At 42.7% G+C, this 14,640-nt stretch overlaps 1 protein-coding gene across 6 annotated transcripts in view; it reads right to left on the bottom strand.

The window, feature by feature from the left end:
- LOC126248622 (protein O-linked-mannose beta-1,2-N-acetylglucosaminyltransferase 1-like) overlaps window positions 1-14,640 on the bottom strand; it is a 2,277,756-nt gene that overhangs the window by 354,610 nt on the left and 1,908,506 nt on the right. The window contains exon 1 of one of the 6 annotated variants that reach the window (XM_049949791.1): window positions 3,668-3,724. The exons of the other annotated variants lie outside the window; for them this stretch is intronic. The gene's annotated coding sequence lies outside the window, so the exon portion shown is untranslated. Of the gene's footprint in view, window positions 1-3,667; window positions 3,725-14,640 lie in introns of those variants that run through there. 6 annotated transcript variants of the gene reach the window in all.

The following is a 14,640-nucleotide window of genomic DNA, read 5'->3' as shown; positions in this document are numbered from 1 at the left end:
TTTTCTTTAACAAATATTTGACCAGCCGCTGTCCCGCGTTCACAATGGATCAACAGAGAGTAGATGCCGCGTTCCTCGACGTTCGGAAGGCGTTCAATACATTTCGGCACTGAAGCCTTATGAACAAAATACGAGCATACTAAATGTCAGACAAAATGGTTCAAATGGCTCTGAGCACTATGGGACTTAGCATCTGAGGTCATCAGTCCCATAGAACTTAGAATTACTTAACCGTAACTAACCTAAGGACATGACACACATCCCTGCCAGAGGCAGGATTCGAACCTGCGACCGTAGCGGTCGTGCGGTTTCAGACTGAAGCGCGTAGAACCGCTCGGCTACGACGGCCGGCTTTGCTGAGGCAACCAGGTAGGATATTTCCGAGCAGTGCCAGAATGACGTTAAACTGGCTTCCACGAAAATTTTTCCTGGAATAATGCGGTTGTTGCAAGCAAGTATATTGTCAATTCAGTTATAGGCCTTATGGCTTACTATATGTACTAATTCCGTCTAATTTGAAATAAGTGGCTGTGTTTGATACCAGTTAATTTCGACAAGAATTTTTAGCAGTAAAAAAAAGTGGTGTGGTCAGTGCTACATACTCTAATTTCAACCGAGCGTAACTTACGTAGAAATAAAAATACGATCAGTATCAAAGTTGGTTTATTGCACACTGATATTGACATGTCCAACATGCACAATTTGAATAATTAAATAAATATACTAAACTGAAATAGCACCCTGAAAAATATGTTACAGTACTACTCGCTTTAAAATTCCCTGCGGATACATAAATCACAGATTTTGTAACGAAAATTTGGTAAAATAGTCGAAACTGTTTTGAAATAAATGCTGATGTCAAGCTGTGAAAGATAAATGGTATACTTACATGTCAAAAAGATATTTGAAAATACTGCAAAGAAGTGCTGGAGTATGTGACATTGGTCGCTGACGTGCTAGTAGCCTTGAAAATATTGTATTGGCAGTTGCTAGCACTTGTGACATCTCACATACGCGTCTGATGATGAAGCTGCCGCATACGCAAATAAGCACAGAGGTATTTACATTGCAGCGAATCTATCTGAACAAGTTTTGCTGCAGTAAGAAGCAGCGAACTAAATCCGTGTGTAATTATAGGATTCTAAATCTCATTTCGTAAAAGGCGCTCATTGTTAGGGACCGATCACAAATTCTTCACCATTCATAAAACTAACTACCAGTATGTGACTTGTCTGCAATTATTAATGTTCAAATGTGTGTGAATTCCTAAGGGATCAAACTGCTTAGGTCATCGGTCCCTAGACTTACACACTACTTTAACTTATGCTAAGAACAACACACACACACCCATTCCCCGAAGGAGGCCTCGAACCTCTGGCGGGAGTGAAATTATTAAATTTACATTATAACACAACTTACAAAGAGGTCAATGTATATAATAAACTGCACGGCCTTTCAGGCTCGATGAAGATATCGTCTGAAATGCGCAATGTTTGGCAGTATTACAGTCGTGTATTCATAAAATTATCCTGTACCTTATGGAATTCCCATAAAAATATAACAGTACTTATATTTCTTCACATTTTAAGTGAGGTCACTAGATGACATGTTAACTTGCGAACCCCCCCCCCCCCCCCATCCGCCCTCGCCCTCGTCCTCCTCCTCCCCCCTACCCCGTAGACGTCAAGGCGAGGGAGATGTATGGATAAATTCAGACGTACTTGCGCTGCGGGGTGTGTATAGCATCTACACATAGGTAGTGTGTATAGCATCTACACACATTTCATATACAAGGCATCTGAGAACTGAGAAGCTGAAAGCAACGATTTATGGATGAAATGAAAGGAATAAAACTCGCGTACTTTATCCACAAAGTGTTGCGATTAATTCTATCCCATCACGGAGTCATGTCGGGAGGTCAGGAAAATGTTAAGGGATTTCGAGGCGTAACTAGGCCTGCTCTGATATATCACAGTTCTCGCTGTGCTCCCAATCAACAAAGAGATACTGGCCTAATATGTCGCTTGAAAATGCGTTTCAAACTTTGCACATTTTCTCATGAGTACAATGCTGAACGTGGTTCATCTACTGTATAATTTATAGGCTTATTTAAAATTTAACACACCATTTCATTTCTTGTCTGATGAAATAAAAAAGTCGTAACTAATCGCAAGGTACGACGATAAAAGCATAATGGTAATTTTTATGAATGATAATTTAACTTTTAACCACAATAGAACTTAGATAGCATGTGACTCAATACTTTCTAACAATGGACATAACGCTTTGATCGTCGAGCGTGATGTGAACAGCATGTGCTCCACCGGCCGATTTGACTAAAATGATTGTGGTGCATTAACTCGCTGTATTTGGCACTGTTTCCACGCTCCGGGTATCGGTTTGTAGCACTGTGATAGACGTGAAATATTGGCAGCTTCGACACTTGCTCCGAGCATGATCACGCACAAATCTAATGAGTACCAAAAAAAATTTGCACACTTCACGGAAAAATGACATAAAACCTTTTGATATTTATATAAATTTGGCGTATATTCGGATAACCTATCTAGAACGAACTGGCACCTGATGGAACGCTCACAGCACTGGAAAATTAGCAGTAAAAATAATAATAATAATAATAATAAAAGTAATAGTTTGCAACTATTTGGTAATCACGCTCCAATGATCAGAATTCATCAGTTCGAATGGAATGTAGATGTAGTGTATACGTGTTAAGTCTATTACGTGTTTACGTGACACTGCTGTCACCAGAAGCGTGAAGAAATCCGTGAAAATGTTCCACGCGATGTGTGAATCTGTTAGCACCCTCCAGTTACCTCAGCTCATAAATCTAACATTTTATCAAGAATAAGTTCCTGAGACTAACATGCAAGAGAACACATAATTTTTCCGCATAGACGAACTCTTTACTGTGGTCACGCCGGCTAATGCGAAAAACTGTGGATGTGTTAAATGTTGCCGTCTTATTGTTCTCATTTAAGCAACCGCTAGTCAAAAACCCTGGGAAACGGAACTTCCGAATAGTCGACGGGACTAAATTACACATAATTACTGCGTAGGATAGAAAAACAAAAACTTAAACAGTTGTTAAATCGTACAAGTAGTCTGAAAGTGTGCATAACCAGGTAATTTTTACTACTATCAGCTACTGTACATGTGCGACATTCATATCAACACAGTTGCACCGATTGCAATTAACAGACGTTACGCTGTAAATATTAGAAAGGCGGATTGATACAGTAATGAAGCCTCCTACTGACAGGATCAAGTATCATCACAATTGAACACTTTAATTAGTTTTACGTGGAGGTGTTACCAGAGCCACGAATTTTAATTGACTTCATTACAAGTAAAAAAAATGTTCTGAATGCAAAAGAGAGGCAGTGCCTGAAGATGAACAAGTTAAAACTTGCAACATCTGTTCATGTGACGAACTTATAAGGCTTGTTCAATTTGAAAATAATAGTAACAATAAAATAAATAAACGTAAATAATAAATAATTTTACCCGTAATTTTGATACTTTAATAGTTATTTGTATGGAACAAAAGTTATTGGAACTGGTAATGTGAATGAAGGGGAAGACACGAAAGTTGCGACGTCACGGGCTGGAAGCGAACGGCGGCGGAGCGGAGTGTTACGCGTACCTGGGGAGCGGGAGCGACGGCGGTGTCTGCTGCTGCGGCTGCGGCTGCGAGGCGACTGCGTCGGCGGCGTCGGCGGGTGGCAGAGAAGCGCCGGCCCGCCTGCGCCTGTGCAGCCCCCGCGCACGCGCACCGCCGCCGCCGCCGCGACGCCGCCGCCGTAGCCGCAGCACCTGTTGGCTCATTCGGCGCGCGACGGCCGCCGCAGCCGGTCGCCCACCCCCACTCGTGCCGAGCAAACGACTCGGCATCACATTTCCGAACAAAGCACGCAAGAATTAAAAACTCGATTCGGGAATGGACGCTGGGTGGCACCCTGTTAGAATTCCATTCCCGTCATTAGATGTATGGCGATAGGGTGAGGTTGCTTTAACCCGGGAGCAGCCAAGAATTCGGCTATCGAGACGCGTCCTGGCAGTAGCGCCACAGCGCTCAGCCTCGTTGCACATTTCCTCCCACGCCAGGGCACGCTGCTGAGCGCGAGGAGGGGCAAAAGAGGAAACTGCGAACGCGCCGGGATTAAAAGGCAGTGCAGTCACACTACGTACGACTTTGATTTATTCTTCGTATTTCGTAACAACAAAAATAACAAGCAATTCAAATCTTCAGTATTATTTAATTATTTTTGGCGGGCAGAAGACATAATATAATTTTTATACGGTAAAAACTGTCAGCATACAGACAGGCACAGACAATTTCACAGAGTTTCGCATTCAGGCTGCCACGTAATCGTGACTTTCATTATTGAAAGTCTTTCACCCAAATATGTCATCGAAATATTGTAGCACCTTTGCAATCCCAGTATGGGGACGTGGAAGCTCTACCTGAAGAAAGTAACACACGCCTCCTGGATAGCTTTAACGCAGAAGGATTTGTCAATGAAACGGGAGCTACCTTGCAGGTCAGTCACTTACATCTGCACGTGCACAGGGGGGCTTTGAACTCAAAAAACAAACGGACTCGAAACCATTTCGAAAATAGATGTAAGACTGGCATTGTCCTCAAGACGTTTAGGAAACTATCCCTGTAATTATTCCGAGGCCACAATGAATCCTGAAATCTCACATTTTCTTTAACAGCACTGAGCTTACGGAATGTGTCCCTTCTGTGCGTCCCTTCCATAACGCTATTTTCTTTTTAGATGCGCCCTCGTCAAATCAGAAAGCAATTGTTTCTCGCCTTGCAGTCTTTTAGTGTCGGGAGAGTGCAGTCAAGCCCACTTCAAATGCAAGGTCTGCAATCCATCATGGACGTTATAATTTTTGTTCCTGTACTCCTTTTTTCATCATAAATTCAATGATAGCGAGTATTGAATCGAAAATTCATTCCAGTCACGCCCCTTGATGCGACTACCGTATTTTGCAGTAATATATAAAGTCTCCACTCTCTTCGTTCAATTCCTTCGAAAAATGTTGCAACTGACAATGAGATAATGCGTACAACTTCATAAATTTTAATATTCGTACCACTAATTTCTTCGTGGGCTGCATGACTGCAAATTTAGCATAAAGTCCTTTTTGATGTACACAACAATGAATCCCGTCTTTCGATCATTGTAATTGTTTGTTCTTTCATTGGCAGCTTTTCGTGCATATCGTTGCGTAGCAAGTTTGCAGTAACCATCGCTTATACTATTGCATAATATTTAATGAGAATTCTCATCCATCTCTTGTGCATTTCCATTCACTTTTAAAAGTTTGCGACGATAGGTCGTTAGACTGCCTCCTTTGTGCCACTGGAACTTTGAACGTCCGTTATACGAGGCGTATTCGGAAAGTAAGGTCCGATTAGGCGCGAAATGGAAACCACTGTGAAAATCCGATGGGACTTTGCAGAGATGTGTTGGGCAGCGTCTTTAGTGTGCCTGTCTATCGCTTCGCGTCGCTCTTTTCAGTTGAGAGCGCAAAGTGATCACGCAGAAATGCCTAAAACAACTGTCTTCCGCCAACTACGTGGATCTGGTGAGAGATTTCGCCAGAAAGTATGCAGCCCACATTACATAAATGTCATGCGTTTCTAATTACACTGAAATGAACACCCTTAGCTGCTTACAGGCGTTGACATACGTCAACGGGGACAGATGAAAATGTGCGCCCCGACCAGAACTCGAACCCGGGATCTCCTGCTTACATGGCAGACGCTCTATCCATCTGAGCCACCGAGGACACAGAGGATAGCGCGACTGCAGGGATTTATCTCTGGCACGCCTCCCACGAAACCCACATTCTCAACGTATTGTCCCGCACTACATTCGTAGTGCCCCCGCCTATTATACTCGGCGCGTTGCCGATTCCCGTAAGAGTTTGGGCACTGTTTATGCATTCGCACAGAAGAAGAAGATGGTCAAGTGGCCGGTGAGCCTTAACTCTATATATATACTAAAATGGTATCTGTTCTTTCGGACATGTCCGAAAGAACAGATACCATCTTAGTATATATCATGCGTTTCTTTCTTCAAGACAATTTTCAGCCGCATTCTACAGGGCAATGAAGACGCTCCTGCAGCGGTTTCGATGGGAAGTGTTTGACCACCCACAATACAGCCCTTAATTGACTACCTCCGTTGTTCATCTCTGCTCACATGAACCGCTGGCGCCCGCATCTCGTGGTCGTGCGGTAGCGTTCTCGCTTCCCACGCCCGGGTTCCCGGGTTCGATTCCCGGCGGGGTCAGGGATTTTCTCTGCCTCGTGATGGCTGGGTGTTGTGTGCTGTCCTTAGGTTAGTTAGGTTTAAGTAGTTCTAAGTTCTAGGGGACTTATGACCACAGCAGTTGAGTCCCATAGTGCTCAGAGCCATTTGAACCATTTTTTTGAACCGCTGGCTACGATGACAACATTTTGGCACAAACAACGAAAGGCAGACAAGCGTAGAGAATTGGCGGAAAGCACAGGCGGCTGTTTTCTGTGACAAGGGTACTGGAATGTTTGTACAACGCCACGACAAATGTTGAAGTCGGAGCGGCGACTATTTAGAGAGGTAGGTAGAAGATGTGGCTAACCGTCGTGAACAAAAAATTTTTGATTTTCACTGCGGTTTTCATTTCGCAATCGGTCGGATCTTCTTTCACAACAGACCTCTCGTCGCGAACAAATAGCGAAGGCTAAACAACACTGATACCACAATTCTGCCGAACTGAAGTTAGTTGGTACGACCGAAAAATGCCACACGGCAATATTGAATGAAATATCGATCTGTACCGAGTATTTCCAGGAAGGAATGAGAAAAGCCGAGGTAGGCGGAGCTGTGTCCAGCACGCAGCCCGTATTAAGTTTGGCACGCCTGCTTTGATAATCTAGCTGCCAGCACTGACGGCTAAAGCCAGCAAGGGACGTGTACACTCGCCGATAGTGATGGGTCAATCGACTGCTCTTAATAACCGAATGGTCAGTCGAGTATTTTTTTGTTCAGTAAGCTGTTTCAGTCAAATGAAACAACCGAATGAAACCAGTGCGTCAGCTATGTGAATGTTTTTCGCTCACCGGGTTCGACTGGTTTTACCCCAGATCACATCTTATATTGGTTTCAGTTTTCACATTACACACAAAAATGCCTCTACAGCCATAATCAAGATAGTGAAGTGAATAAACAGTTTAAAAAAAGTCAAATCGCAGCAATGATTTCATTTAAAAGTTATATCATATCCTTCTTGTACAGGAAGGGCTGCAACGTTGTATCAGAATATAATATCTACAGAATTTAAATAGGAGCTGTGGTATCAACGTTCGATACCACACTTGTTAGGGGTTGCAGTTACCGACCGCTGTCCGTATTAAGGCCGGTCCCCACTAGAGCGCGGTAGCGCGGCGTGAGGCAACGGCAGCGGCAAGCGTTTTCTGCTTTGACGCGGCGGCTCGCGGAATTGGCGTTCCCATCTGGAAGCGGCAGACGCTAGCGGTAGCCAATGACGGACAGCCACTGAGGTACGGGGTGGGACCCACCGAAACGACCGGTGTGTTTGAATAACTATAACTTACACCTACGTGAAGGAAAGACGAAGTTGGGTGAAGACATTCCAATTTTTTATTTTCTGTACTATGTACTCTTTCACATATTTCATTATTCGTGTTTTCTCATTTCAGCATAAACAGATTTCATGACTACCGTTCATGATTGTTCACTATCTCCTAACACATTGAAACAATGTACGATAAAAGAGATTATTCAGATAGTTAAGCGAGACAAAAATTTAAGATGTGATACGGTAGCGGATACACGAAAACAGTAAGAACACAAAGGCTAGGTGGAAGGGATGAAAGTGGAAACCACCTGATAGAATTTCCCACAGAGCACAGTAATCATCGCCAGCACCTTGCTTAAGAATCACGAAAGAATAATATATATTTGGAACAGAGTTTTCGAAACCAGATTTTAAATTGTAAGGCATTTCCTGGTGCAGACGCAAACCTGACTGAAGACAGTCAATAGCAAGAAAACCGTTCTGAAAAAGAAAATTTGTTCACATCGAATATAAATTCTAATGGTTGGATACTATTTTACAAAGGTATTTGTGTGGAGTGCAGCCTTGTATGTAAGTGAAACGTGGACGATGAACAGTTCTGTCAAGATGACAATGGACGCTTTCAAAACGTGGTGATCAATAAGAATGCTGAAGATTAGATAGGAGGATCGTGTGACTAAAGAAGAGGTACGGAATTAAATACAGGAGGAAGAGGAAATTACGGCACAACTTTGACAGCAATAGGGGTTACTTGACAGGACGTATTATGGGGCGTCAAAGAGTGAGGACAAAGGGGTTGGGTGATAGTATTCTGATAATAATCTGTTGGAATACTATTCTACTACTTTATCTATTAATGTAAGCAGTGAATTTACTCTTCCATGCACTCCTCCACAAAACATTTAAACCAAAACTGAAATCAGCTGAACACCAAATCTTTCAACCACTGTCTGACAACTACTGGATTCACTTTCAACTTTCTATAACTATCACTGGCTAGCAACACACACATACAGATATAAGGAGAACAAAAATAAACAAACATTAGTTTTCAGCAATAATTCTGCAGGTTGGCAACATGTACATAAACAAACCAGACACGAAGGGACATGAGGTGAATAAACTGTGGTTACGACTTCAAATCAGAGTTTTCGGTAAAACGTCTACTGCTGGTGACAGAAGAAAAAAAGAGCGAACATGAAAATGTGCTTATGTTCCATAATCAAAGTTTTAGTTCAACCTCCAGCATGTGACCAGGTGAGGGGAAACGTATATGTACGCCAAAAACTCGATTCACTGTAAGTAATCAGTCATTCACGTAAAAAAAGATGTGAACTGTTTTATAATCTGCAAGTATCACACTGCCGGCTGCGGTGGTCTCGCGGTTCTAGGCGCTCAGTCCGGAACCGCGCGACTGCTACGGTCGCAGGTTCGAATCCTGCCTCAGGCATGGATGTGTGTGACGTCCTTAGGTTAGGTTTAAGTAGTTCTAAGTTCTAGGGGACTGATGACCACAGATGTTAAGTCCCATAGTGCTCAGAGCCATTTGAACCATTTTTGCAAGTATCACATATCAAAACAAAACTGAATCATTCTAGATTACACCGAAGATGCCTTAAATTAAAAGGCGAAACGCGTCTTGAATCAGTAAAGTACACTGGATAAAGAAAAAAAGTTTGTTACTTACCAAAGGAAATAATCAATAGCTGTAAATATTTAGTAAATTACATCTTATGACATCCCAGCAAATTAGTTTCGGTTTAACTTCTCATTCCACACGCTATTAAATGCTGTTTAAAAAAATTCATCTATCCCTTCCGAAAAACTGTAGTTACTTTCATATCTCGGTAGATAAACAGATTTAGGATATTTATCATTCGACGAAATACGTCACTTTTTACAAGTTATCGTTTGCAAAAAAACAAGTTTCGATTTCTTGAACCGTTTGCGAAATTTGTGGTTGATACAACCACATGGTTTACGACGAGCAGGACGAAGTACCGGTCGCGTCGCGAGCAACCCGCGCGCGGTCACGGCACAGCCCGTCCGCCGACTTATCATTCAATACCTCGAGAACGGTGATAGCTATCCATCTGCTCTCAGCTTTAAAAACAATTTTGATATGTTGACTAAATTTCATACGCAATAATGTATTACCTAAAATGAACTGTACGCAAAGTCCTCGCAATGCGTTTTTACCTCTGCACACTCATTAAAATTTCGCGTAAAGGTTTACGTAAATGCGATACAAGAAGTAACCACGACGAATAACGAAAAGAAATTCGGTCCTTTATCGAAAGAAGATATCGGTCTGTAACATGCCCAAGAATGAAATTTTTCTGCCGAATAGTTTTCTTGGAATCGGATGATAAGTATTTCATAGCTGCCGCCGCGTCCGCGGTTCGGCGAAAGTTTGTGTGGCCCGGGGTTCCGTACCTGACGTCACGCTCAGCGCGTTCTGTGATTGGCGGCGCGGACCTGGAGCGCGTCACGCGGCAGCGGAAGCGGTTCGACATGGGCAAACCGCGACGAAGAGCCCGCCGCGCCGTGCCGCTGACGCCGTTTCCATGGCAACCACGCCGCTGACGCGCGGTTTTGACGCGTGGCAGCCCTAGTGGGCGACCAGCGCCACTCCGCGGCTTGTATCAAGTTTCTAGCGAGCTCTCGTCCACTCTTGCTCGGGACGTCAAGTAGTAAAGTAGCACAGCCTTCAGCCGATAGGAAGCAACCTCCAACAACGCGCTTCGTAGCGTATGGCCTAAGTGAGGCCTCAATAGCTATCTGTTTATAATTATATGTATGCAGCTAAGAAGAATCCTGTACAACCAGTTAAGTGCAATATAGATTATTTTTTACCAACGACTTCTAATTATTTTAGTCGTTGCAGATCCAGACCATGCAGTCAGCACCTTATCGACGTTACTGACAAATCTGCTGTGATTTATACGTTTCTATTTAGCATTGGCCACCAATCAACATTGGCGTCGACTCGTTCGTCGTCATCATAACAGGATCGAATGCTTAGGGTTCTTTATTAATTATTACTCGTAACTAATTTATTAATTTACCTGAAGTTAAAATCCACTTTCGTAACCTTTCTTTATTTTTGATGGGAAATCTGAACATTTTTCGTTCAGGATTTGTCTGTCTACTCCTTCCACAGTTGATGTACTCGCAGGCACTCGGCATGACGACTCAATCCACTAGCAACGGTATGTCAGAAACAGCTGTACTTCATAGACGCCAGACGGTGGAAAGAGACTAGGGGCTGCACACGTTCGGACGAGGTTGCCACATATTTCACAGAACGGAGTGCCATCTAGTGGTTGGTGCCACGAGTAAGGGTGTGACGCTGTCGCCGCCTGGTGGCCGTTCCCTGACAAGGGTTGCCTGCTAGACCAAGCGATCGGGCACTGTGTTTCTTACGTGATCTGGGATTTTTACATAACGTGAGAGAACCAACCCACATGTCTCTAACAGTTATGTCAGTTATATGAATGTTTTCCCTCAGTCTCTGAGGAGGAATATTATCACTTACATACTTGTTCATACTTTGAGGTCGTAAATGAGCCATGACTAGGGTTGCCAACTTCATTTACAGACAATTAACCTATCTTATTTCCAGGAGAGGTAAATAAAGAAGTATACTTCCAAAAAAGGAAGTACTTTCAAAATTTATGTATTTATTTACTTATATACGATTTTTTCTTACTTCTGACATTAAATATCAATTTTTGCTTGGTTTTAATAGCTGGTGCTACATTGTAAATTTATGTTTAAGTAAATGAATAGTCACTTTTGGAATTTTATATGTCCTGTTAGATTTTTACACGCTCTTATGGGAACACCCTGTATATTAAAGCACTGTTTCTCTCTTCCCGCTGCTTTGCACCCATCACCGATAATTCTCCTTGGGTAAATGATGAAGTGACGCAAACAAAAACCTGATAGGATACAATTTTTTAAGTTATTTGTTGACTTAATTACTTGAGTTTTTCAGCATGTACTGCGACTTGTCGCAAATATTTTATTTTCCCAAAAATGTGTCATTCGTTAATATTCTTGGAATTTAATTAATATAGTTTCGTACTACGAATCATCCCTGCAGATGCTGTATCTTCTTTCCTTCTTGTCTTCCTTTTGCCATTATACCGCTCACGTGAATGTGAGTACCCTTTACTAAATGTTTGGAAATCGTATAACTGAGGCGGGACGTGGGTACCAGGTCACGTATTTACCAAGTTGGATGTTGGGAAACCCGCTATAAGCCACATCCAGACTGGCTGGCACACCGGCCCTCGTCGTTAATCCGCCGGGTGGATTCGATCCGGGACCGGCGCGCCTGCCCGAATCCCAGAAGCGTGCTAACACGCTCGGCTATCTGGGTTGGTGATGCACATACTGTATATCGCATTAAATCGATCTAGAGGATCACTTTTTACCGAGTCGTACGATTTTCAGCATTCCACACGACTGAGCCTTTCGACATTTTGATCCAGACACGCCGGCCGGAGTGGCCGTGCGGTTCTGGGCGCTACAGTCTGGAACCGAGCGACCGCTGCGGTCTCAGGTTCGAATCCTGCCTCGGGCATGGATGTGTGTGATGTCCTTAGGTTAGTTAGGTTTAATTAGTTCTAAGTTCTAGGCGACTGATGACCTCAGAAGTTAAGTCGCATAGTGCTCAGAGCCATTTGAACCATTTTTTTGATCCAGACACAAAATTTACCATTATGTAACGCGCTATTCACAAACACGGACGGAAAAGTGAACTAAAAGCCACTTGTTGCCATCAAATGAAAATCAAATTTCAGTACGACAATAACAGTGACGACAGGTGAAAAGAAAGTCAGTCAACAATAATGATTTCACAACACGAAAACGATCGATTGTTTCTGCTCAGAATGGAATAAGCCGAGGGTCAGACGAATTTAAAACTACAACTGACGGAACCATTGGTTTCCATTCGATAGTTCCTATCACTAACCAGCGATTACCCGACTTTGCTTATCATTCGCACAGTTGTACATACTTTCATGTAGGGAATGCTGCCCTAGTACGATGCGCTCCTCCAACGTTTGTCAGTAGTCGACGTTCATAGTTTATACGAGCCTTTCGAATACCATACGAAAGGGCGAGTCGTCGACCAGTCGGCTGCAGCGGATGATCGGAAGACTGCCCGTCCTGAGTTCGAGTCTCCTCGTTTGTTTTCTAATCTTCCACGAAACACAGGTATCGTTACAACGAAACACATTTCTTCCATTTCTTCGGAAAAGAACGAAGAAAGAATCGTGATGAATGGACATCTGAAGAGTGGGAATGTCAAACGTTGTAAGCGCCAAACCGCACATTTCTCAGAAGACTCTTTTCGTACGTAATTTATTTGTATCCAAAAACTGGAGAAGGTATTCTGATATCACAGAATTGTATTGCTCACATCATCATTGCAAAAAGTAATGAGGTACATCAGAAAACAATTTGTTAAGTATGTTTTAGGTGCATTACCTCGTAACCATTAATACTGAGCACTACTTGTCGCTTGTGATAATACAAGTACAGAAATGCAATAGTAATGTTTTAACTAATATAAATGTACTCAACACAAATCATTTCTCATATCTTTTACATTCTTTACAAGAAAATAATACAATTAAGTTCAAGAAAATATCTCTCATTATTGACTTACGTATCTTACACAACTATGTTATTGGGATAAGATGTTGCTCAGTTTACTGCAGAACTCACTACAGTCTTTAAGAACCGCTGACAAAATTGTCAGCAGATCTTTCTGTTTTGGCCTGCCTGAGTGGCCGAGCGGTTCTAGGCGCTACAGTCTGGAACCGCTCGACCGCTACGGTCGCAGATTCGCATCCTGCCTCGGGCATGGATGTGTGTGATGTCCTTAGGTTAGTTAGGGTTAAGTAGTTCTAAGTTCTAGGGGACTGATGACCTCAGAAGTTAAGTCCCATAGTGCTCAGAGCCATTTGAACCATTTATTTCTGTTTTGCCACTATGAATAAACATGACTGGCCTTACAGATAAACTGCAGCATGACATACATCAGCTATGGTGTGTCATTTTTTGAATACATTGATATTTTCCATTCTTCTGTTTCAGGATAAGAATTTTTAATAGGTACGTGAGATGGATGAATATGTGACGCTTTGATTATACTGCATTTGTGACATCTTACGTTTCTGCATTGACAAAAATATTTCAGCAGCAGCTATAGAATCAGAGAAGTCAGTTGTATGCATTTGAATTACATGGAATGGATTCATTGCTTTAGCTGAGTCAACAATTTTGTACAATTTTTGTGGAACGAAGGCTTTGACACATGGCAGTTCGAACTCTAGAGCGAGCGAGATAGGGCAGTGGTTAGCACATTGCACTCGCATTCGGGAGGACGACGACTAAATTCGCGACCGACCATCCAGATTTAAGTTTTCCGTGATTTCTCTAATTCGCTCCAGGCAAATACCGGGATAGTTCCTCTGAAAGAGCACGACCGATTTCCTTCCCATTCGTTAAAACAACACTCCGAGCTTGTGCTCCGTCTCTAATGATCTCGTTGTCGTCACGACGTTAAACGCTGATCTTCCGTCCTTCTTCCTTTAGCCGCCCCAAAAGGAAGCACTGCTTGGCGCAAATACGCCCTCTAGAAATGAATGTTTGAAAAATTTTCACCACTATCTGGCGCTAGTAACAAATGTAGGGACATGTAACGGTGCCGAGAACACGACAGCACAGAAAACGCACTTTTTGGAAAAAAATTACAATTAGAACGTTTCTACGATTTTTGTTTGAAAAGAAATCAGACAGCGAGAAGAACACGTATTTCACACAAATTCGAGGTTTGGCACTACTCAGTCTTGATGAGCCCACGGCGCTAAGCGAGTAAGAAAGCAGTTGCAGTCAATTTGTCTCATGAGACTGATCCGTGAAGATTTAAATGTTTAACCGCAAAAGCTGCAAATCGTGCAAGAACGGAAGGTAAAGTCTCAATGTTTGCGATTAGCG

Source organism: Schistocerca nitens, chromosome 3, assembly GCF_023898315.1.
Source record: "Schistocerca nitens isolate TAMUIC-IGC-003100 chromosome 3, iqSchNite1.1, whole genome shotgun sequence".
NCBI classification, from domain to species: Eukaryota; Metazoa; Arthropoda; class Insecta; order Orthoptera; family Acrididae; genus Schistocerca; species Schistocerca nitens.
This window is presented reverse-complemented; position numbering and strand designations above follow the sequence as displayed.